Source organism: Corapipo altera, unplaced genomic scaffold (assembly GCF_003945725.1).
Source record: "Corapipo altera isolate COAL_440 unplaced genomic scaffold, ASM394572v1 44, whole genome shotgun sequence".
Lineage (NCBI taxonomy): Eukaryota > Metazoa > Chordata > Aves > Passeriformes > Pipridae > Corapipo > Corapipo altera.
The window spans coordinates 2,216,781-2,226,354 of NW_020884880.1; positions in this window are offsets into that span (position 1 = coordinate 2,216,781).

Here is a 9,574-nt window from a genome sequence, read left to right on the forward strand (position 1 = left end):
CTTTCCTTTCCTTTCCTTTCCTTTCCTTTCCTTTCCTTTCCTTTCCTGAAATTTCCTTTCCTGAAATTTCCTTTCCTGAAATTTCCTTTCCTTTCCTGAAATTTCCTTTCCTGAAATTTCCTTTCCTGAATTTTCCTTTCCTTTCCTGAAATTTCCTTTCCTGAAATTTCCTTTCCTGAAATTTCCTTTCCTTTCCTGAAATTTCCTTTCCTGAAATTTCCTTTCCTGAAATTTCCTGAAATTTCCTTTCCTGAAATTTCTTTTCCTAAAATTTCCTTTCCTTTCCTTTCCTGAAATTTCCTGAAATTTTCTTTCCTGAAATTTCCTTTCCTGAAATTTCCTGAAATTTCCTGAAATTTCCTTCTTTCCGTTTCCCTTCCCCCTTCCTCTTTCCTTTTTCCTCTCCCTCTCCCTAATATTTGGTCAGCTGTAACAAGCTTAGTACACAAACCCCTCCTCAGGTTCCAGAGGCATTAACTGTCTCACTTTACATGCAATAGGCTTCACTTTTGGGAGGGAGAAGTGAAGCTTTGGTTGCTGTCTCCCCCTGAAGATCTCTGGATCTTTAAAACTCCATTCGGGCTCTGTTAACTGTGCTGTTTCCAAGGAGGGGTTGAGGGGCACCAGGTCCTTTTGCCAGATAACTGTGCAGCCTTGTGTTCAGGATGAACGTGGAAAGGAGATTTCTGCAGTCCCCTGACATTTACTTCCGTGCTCAAATGTGCTGATTTATTATTCTCTTAATAAACGGTGTTCAAGACAAGGTCACCCTTTCAACTCAAATTTTCCCAATATTTTGGGGAAGTACATTTAATGCTTCTGTCCTTTAAAAGTGTTCTGCCTTTCTGTGTGGTGATGTCAGTAGAGATTGCTGTGGGAGATTATATGCTCATGCTGTCAAACTGAATGAATTATAACATAAAAGTACCACATAGTTACTGTGGCTTTATATGCTACTCAGATTTTTTTCCAAGGACTTTTTCAAAAAATGATGTGACTACTTTTTTTCTTTCTCTCCGTCTGAAGATTGGGTAATCAAACTACTCTGTCTCCCAAAGTTTAGAGTTCAAATAAGCTATACAAACATCTAAAATTACCTAAACCAATTTTCTCAATTTTCTTTATATACAAGTTAAGTGATTCCAGGAAGAAATTTCCAAACATGAGTAAATATAAACACCAGCTAAATGGATGATGTTACAAATAATTTGTTGTAGAGGCTGAAATTACTTACCTGAATTGTCAGGTTCTTTGAAAATATAAGATCTCCTACATTTGTTTTAAAGTTTAAAGACAAGAAGATGTTTCAAACAATATACATTTTAGAATAGTTATAAATAATAAAAAGAAACTTTAAATAAAAGATTTTTTCTTTTCATAACAACCTTTAAAAATGTTTAATCTTTTGTGTTCATGAAAACAACATGATACTTTTAACATGATTGATTTAGAAGAGGTAAGTATATGTTTATTTTTTATCAACAATGGAAGTTTCCCTATACAGAAATTAAGAAATCCCTTACTTGTTTTATAATTGGCAGTATCTTAATTTTTAGAAATTTACAGCTATTTTTAGAAATTAATATTGTAAGAAGCTATTAAATATTGTTATAAAATGAATTCTGACTACCATTTGTAGTTATTTCTACACTTATGTAGTTCTAAAGTATTTTTTTTCTAGAAAAACAAAAATTTAGGAATGTGTATTGAAAGAGAAAGAAATTTCTACACACTGTTTTCTAATTTTACATCAAAATTTTCTTTGTGAAATTATGTTTTTTCATATTTTTCAATTCCAGTATTTTTAATTCTAGCATTTCTTTAAAATCACAGTGAAAAAGAGAATCCACTTAAACTGAAATGCATTTAAAAAGGACAATTCTAATGTATTATTTGAACTTGAATTAAACTGCAATGTAACTCCATCGAAACTAAAAAGAAATTGTGTTATATGCTGTATACAAATCATTTTCATAAAATCAGGTCTGAACTGTTTTTCTGGAGATAATGAATAAGCCAGTGGTGTGGAAATGGATAACAAGCAATTACCAGAATGAATATAAAGCAGTTGATTAAAATAATCTGGTAGTGGTTGGCAATACCAAGAATTGTGGTGAATAGACTAAGACTCGGAAAGGATGAGACATAGTGTATTATTTTGCTTTGTGTATTTTATCTGTGTTTGAGGAACAGCTGAGGTTCTGCTGGGGATTCACAGTTTGATCTTATATGAAGTGTTCTGCAAAACATGAGATTTCCTTTTCAAAGAGCAGATGTTCATGAAGCTCTTGGAAAATAGTTTGCTTTTATTATGGTGTTATTGCTGGGGTTTGTTAGCTTGCTTCTTCAATCTCAGCTAAGATGATTTTAACCATTTTTTTGGGGCATTTATCCTCAAGAAAACACTGGAACTGATGAGAGACCAGCTATTCTTGTAGTAGAGGTACACCAGTCAAAATCAACCAGAATTTGTTTAAAATGTTAGCATAAATTATTACTTTTTAGAAGTTCCCTTTAGCAAGCCCAAATAGGTCTTATAAACAAAAAAGCAGTAATTATACTGCATAGAAAATTGTTCCTGAAAAGATATTTTAGATATCATGTCTAATACCAAAGTTCAGAAATAATTATTCTCACCTATCATTAGTTGTGTTATAGGTGTGTGGAAACAGACTATAAATATATACTGAATATTTTAAAGTTGCTTTTGATGAAGCATAAGCATAATGAGAAAGATTATATAACTGAACACTAAGAATTAATTCCAATGTGAAATGTGAAAATATTGTTCATATGTAACTTCTTAGTTGAACAAGAACCTATAAAAATTCTAACATATTTACAGAAAAATAAGTCATTAATATTCACATAATATTTTCACTAACTCAAGTGAGAGAAAGTACTATCTAATCCATGTAAAACATATGCAGCCATGACATAATTGGCAGTGATTAAGGCATCTAAGCCGATTACAGTATGATTTTTTATTTTGGTTTTCTTTCAATCACAACCTTTGTTTACTGCAGATAATTTTATATTTTACAAATTGTATCTTTCTGGTTTTACATTAATAAACTATACTGTGAGGCTATCGTTTCTTAGTACAAAGAACCATAACATAATGTCAGGCATTTAAGCATACACATATTTCCCCATATTTGTTTGTGTATGCTTTAGTAATTACCAGTCACAGGAGTGGCCAAGAAACGTGCCATGTGAAAGGCATGCCTACAACTAACACAAGCCTGTTACTTGTCTCTGTATACTCTGTATACTCCGAAGACTGCCCCGAGTTGAATCCATCACCCATATTTTCCTATCTAGCTCTTAAGGCAAGAGCCAACAAATTTCATTTGCTCTCTTTCGAAAGTTGACTTTTGAGGATTATTCTGCAATGGATTATCAAGGGCAAAAAGTATGCCTACTGTCAAGAAAACAGCTTGCTATCTCTATTTGCATTGTTCCCTAAAGCTTTACCTCAATTGGGTTCCCTCTTGCACTCCAAACTGTGCAGCATTACCCTGAAAGGCAGTCTGCACCAAAATACTTGCAGTCAGAGCCAGGGAAATGGAAGGATAGGAAAGGGAAGAAAAATCACTGAAAATCATGCTGCAGATCAGTAGGGGAAAAGTAGAGCAAACAGATGAAGACTTCTGAAGCCCTAATTCTATGATCTAGCACAGGGGTAGTTACAACATGGCATGCATGCTGCAGACTGTGTCCAAGGCAGTGGGGTCCCGGTGGCATGTGCCATGAGGCTGGCAGCCAGGCGGTGCCACTGTGGAAGCTGCTAGGTAGTCCAAATCCCTAACAAGAGTGACAGTGGGGAAGCAAGCCAGCAGAGTCTGCTGAGACGGGCACTGCCAGCTCATCCTGGGACCCTGCGGCATGCAGCACAAGGTGGAACTCCCAAGGAGCTGATGCCATCTCCCATCTGTGGTCTTTTGCTGGCACTCTTCCTTTCAGCCGAGAGTGCTGAGCTGAGGGGTGTCTGTCTTGGCCTCAAGAGTCACATTTTTTTGGAATGAAGCTCATTGGTGCAGAAACATCAGCCACCCTGAAGCTGGAAATAATCAGCAATTGAGGGACGTGGTAGAGGAGGGATCTGTGTTTTATTTGCTTCCAAATGCTTTGCCTAATTTGCAGTCATTGCTTGTTGGTGTTATATTCTACACTTCTTTAAAGCAATATTTGGCATGGGTAAGATTCTTCCCTCTTCCTTTCTGCTCTAATTGTTTTAGTGGCTTTTGCATCTGCTCAGATAATTGTATTTACATCTTTGCATATACATTCATTGCATGGCCATATTACTCTTACGTCATGCCTTTTGTAGAATACTTATTCTTAATCTCTGTTTTCCATTCAGTGCAGGAAAGAAGCAGAGACAAATCTTTAGCTGTGGAAACTGATGTTGTCTGTGGAAGCTTTAAAAGAACACCCTATTTTATTTGTACACCATAATCTTAAACTTTTTGTGTCATTATGGTCTTAAAAAATGACTCAGAATATGACTTTTAGAGTGTAGCTCTGATCTGGAAAGTTGGCCACAGAAAACAATACTTAGTTGATCTGGCCCCAAGTGAGCATAGTCTGACTGCTGGTAACAGTGACTAAAACGAGATTGTATACATTTTTCTTCTGTCAGCATTTCACAGAAAGGGAGCAGACTTTGAATGCAGATAATGCATGGACCAAGTTCTTAAACATGTTCCAGCTGTGGGCTTCATTCTGTCATGAAAAAGAACCTACCTTATCCCAGAGCCCACATGCTGTTTATGTAGTGGATGGCCACTAAGCCTTTTTTGTATTGTATTTGGGAACAAGGTAAATTTGATCTGGAAATTGCCAGTTCACCCACAACTCCAGCATACCATCTGTATCATCCTATTTTGGAGATGAATGGCTTATTTGCTTCTGCTTAATGAAAAATGCATTTTTCATAGTGTGCTAGAAAAACTGGTGTGTGAGATAGGAATATGCCCAAAGTATGATGTCATTGTAAATTAATGAATATTTAGAAAAAAAATCAGTAGAAATATGACAACATGTGATCTCTGGTGTCAATCAGTAAAAAGAAATGTAATGAAAATTAAGTTGAAATTATATAGCGTTTTGACTGGAGAAAAAATTAATAGCATAAAACTTCTAGGATCTGGTGAGAAACTGATGCCCTAAAGCACTAAAGCAGCATCCTGTCCTATCAGTAAGGTAATGTAGGGGATAAGGAATGGCTGCTGGTCAGCAGCTGCAACAGGGAGCAGTGCTTTCTTAGGCAGAAATAGCTGAGAGTTACGTTGTATCATTGATGGACTTATGGAGGTCTATCATAGAATCATAGAATGTTAAAGTTTGGAAATGACCTTAAAGATCATCTAGTCCCAACACCCCCTGCCATGGGCAGGGACACCTCCCACTAGACCACGTTGCTCAAATCCCCATCCAACCTGTCTATCCAATCTCTGCTATTTATTGATCTAGATCAGAAACAACTGGCTTAATTTACAGCACAGATCTGTGTTAGGCATTAAGAAACATTATCTAAAGACAGGTATATGGTTAAGTACAAGTATTCTAGTTGCAGGGTCAGGCAACCACAAGAGACAAATATCTTTTGGGAATGATCTAATTCTGCTCCAGAGAACTGGGATGGACTAGGTCATTCTGAGATCATCTCCTGTGTAGCTGTGTGCGTTTCTGATTATGTACCATTCCTGAGCACAAACACAGTCATAGTGTTTAATCATCAACAACAGTTGTGACAGAATGCATAACTTTTTGGATAAGAAAGTAATTTTATATATCCTAGAAAAGCACTGGGAACATGGAGACCCTGTAGCTAACTGCTCTCCAACATTCAATAGCAAGTGTTTTAACACTGATCAGTCTATCTACAGTGTCACATCAGTGCACCCACCTGTTTTTTCCCAGTTATCTGGTAAATACATAGCAGTGATTTGCAAAGGGGGAAACTTGGTCTGCCTTACACAGTTCCATGTATTAGAAAGCTGGGATACAAAGGAAGATAAAACTTTAACAGCAATCAAAACTAGTATAATGACAACAAATCATGCCAGCCAGTATTATTTACCTCTTTGGCATCCAGTGATGACAGTTTTGTGAAAACTGTCATAAACAACTAACACAATGCTGTGAATGTTGGTAAGTGATGCCAATATACTCACCTATTGCATCATTTGAAATAGCTATGCACTTTAAATTAGAAACTCTGTCAAATGAAGATATATTTTTATACATTATATATTTTACACTGCCTTAAAAAATACTATATTATTCTTATCTCTATTAATCTCTTTTTAATCTCTTCAGCCTATGCAATGTTGAAGGAATAGTTGCCTTTTTGAGTGAAATGGAGGCTGTTGAGGATTATTCATCTCACTGTAGTGCCACAGGGTAGGGACTGATGGCTTCTGGTAAACAATTCTTTAATGTTGTCCATGATAGAGATTTAGAAATGTAGTGTCATTCAATCCAAATTGTAATTGTTATTGAATTCATTATACTACACCTTTGGTTAGACCTCGATATTTCTAGAGCAGGCATGAAATGCAATGCATGCTGAAGTAATGTATATAACAGTGGTTGGAACATGTTGTTGCCTACAGTTTTAAAGGAAAATTAGACTTTGGAAATAGTGGGCAGCTATGTTTTCAGGATAAAAGCACTTCTGCTGGTATTCTCTGGAGTATGATGTGATCTCATTGCACATGGATTTACACACATAACTTCTATTAAAATCAATCAAGATTCCTTGCATAAATCCTCTCGTTTATCCACTGGAATAATGTATCCCTTAAGGCTGCAACACAACTTAATCTATTTAGTAAATGTAATATAATACTACAGTATGAAAAAGACTTGGGAAACTGATGTTGAGCATGCACTAGCTCATTTCAGGAGCATTCCAGATTCATAGATACATGAGCTGTTTACTATCCACACATACCAGAAAGCTTCTATCAAATATAATTATGCACTAGATTATGTACAATGGATGCCTGCCAATATTCCCTACTTGTGCGACCACTATTATAGGAGGGTCAGTTCTGAGTGTGTAGTCTGGCCTTCATCAAGTGATACTCTTCTTAAGCTTCTTTAGAAAATTAATTTTTTGTTCTCGTGCCTGGTGCGAGGAATATCCTGCAGTTATTGAAAGCCAGCATTACTGTCAGGATGTCGCATTTCTAATTTCTATACCAAGCAGATGAGGTAAACATGGGATTTCAAGTACCAGATAATGGAAACAGCTAATAAAAAAAAAAAAAAAAAGAACAGCTATACTAGGTCAGAACAAAGATCTCTATAGTGTCTGTAGTGCAGCCCCTGACAGTGGTTAATAATGTATGCCTAGGGGAATAGTATAAGCGTGGTACTATCAGTTCCCTGCTCTACTGTTACACTTTCAAGATAAAGGAAATTGTCTGATGGTTAGAACTAGGGATTAAACTCCCACAGTTCAAGCTCCTAGACTTGCCTCTGCTATTAGTACATAAAGCTGAGCAAATAAGAAACAGTGTGCGCGCCAACCCAGCCATTGCTAACATGATTCCCCTATCCCTGTTTCACAGGGTCAAGACTGTGAAGGGTCCTACACAAGGGAGCAGTCATTAATCACTGTCATTATTTATGACAGGGGAGTAAAGCCATTATTTACCTCTTCTTAGCTAATAAGAATATTCCAAACTTTAATGGGAAATTGCATCATCTTTCAAGTATGGGCATATATAGCCACACATGCGTGTACACACAGCTCAAATATATTTCTCTGAATAAGATCTAACATCGCTGACAAAACCTCACCAGGTATTCAAAGGAGATGACATTAAAAGGCAAAATGATTACTTCATGGTTAAGCTGCATAATTGCCTATTTTGTGATAGTGTATAAATATTGAAATCAGAATCAATAAATGACAAAGTTATCACCAAAATTATACTGAATATTTTGGGTCCTTCTATGTTGAGAGACCTGGGAGTGCTGCAGTACTCCATGTCAGGGCAAGACCAGGGTGTGTACAGCTCCCTCTTCCTCCTCCTTTCCTATTCTCTATGCCCCACCTTTTTGCAAAAGGTAAACTCAGATTTCAGGGTTGGACAGGACCTGCGGAACCTTCCCACTAGGATGGAGACACCCAGTGACTTACTGGGGTTTCTCACTGCAGATTCTGAAATTTCTAACATCCACCTAACATAGCTATTGTATTGGTTTTTTATTTCCTAAAAGCTTTGCCATGTAATAATTTACTGCACATATTTTCTAAGTACTTAAGGGAAAAACAAACCAGAAGCAAGAGCAGAAGCAAATAAAGGAGATAGGCGTATACAACCTGCTTCATCCAGCCTGTCCATTATTGGGGTAAGAGCAGCTCTTATTGAAATCTTTCTGTCTCTCTGCTTCACTGATTAAACTACCCTGATCTGTTTTCATGTCACAACTGAAAACATCGACCAGCTTTACCTTTTGGCACAGTTCAGTAGTGAACCTCTTCATACTAATTCTATGACTGAATGTTTGAGTTTATTCTTATATATGACTCCATTCCAGGAAAGACTAATGCATCAAAATGAAACTTGTAAGGAATTTGGATGTCCAGATTTATAATCACAGTCCCAAAAACTCCCACTCTCTTACTGCTTGAACTGAAGCACACTAAATTCAGTAATTCAGTTTTCTGCATTTGGGGATACGGTATTTCCAAAAATGTCCAGCAATAATGTAGCACAAAGGTTATTAAGACAGTAATTTTAAAAAATCTACAAAGAACAATAGGCTTCTCATAGGTCTATCTGAATCAGAATTTTGACTGGTTTCTTTTCAAGTATGCCTTTACATATTGTTTCCACAGTCCTTGGAAGCTCTTAATGGTTATGTGTAACAGCTTTGCCATAACACCTGCCATTCAGAGAAAACCAGATAGTTGCAGTTAAAAGCTAAAGGTGTTCTTGTATTTAGTGTATAGACTACTTTCCCAGTACTTTAGACCACTGTTTAGCAAAGACTAATTATCCAAAGGATTTTGTTGCAAGATAAGGATCTTATTGCAATTTTCACCTCTTTTATTGTATTGCATAAGCGTGTGGTAGCTAAAATACAAACATGCTGCATAGGACTGTCTTTTCTCTTGAGACCATGCCTAAAGGAAAAAAAAATAAGGCATGTGGTACCGCAGAAAATATTGCTTCTGTCAAGGTTCCTTCTGTCAGCTTTAGTCTCCTGAGGAAATGATGAATCCTTCTCTTTGCTGTCCTAAAAACAAGTGTAAAAGGTTGGGATGACATGACAGATGATTTTCTTACCATGCTTTGCATCACTGAAGAATTCAGTGCATTCTCTGACCTCTTCTCTTGGCCATACTACAATTGAGAAAGCCGTTAGTAGATCAGTGGTTTTTTTGAGTGTTGTTAATTAAAAATTGACCCCTGAAAAACTTGGAAGCAGCTTAAAACTCATAAATTTGGAGTATTAGGTAGAGATGCAGGAAATGATCTCTCATACCTAGCCTCAGTGTACTCTATAAAAACATTGAGAAGCCCTGCAGAACTGCTAAACTCAGCAA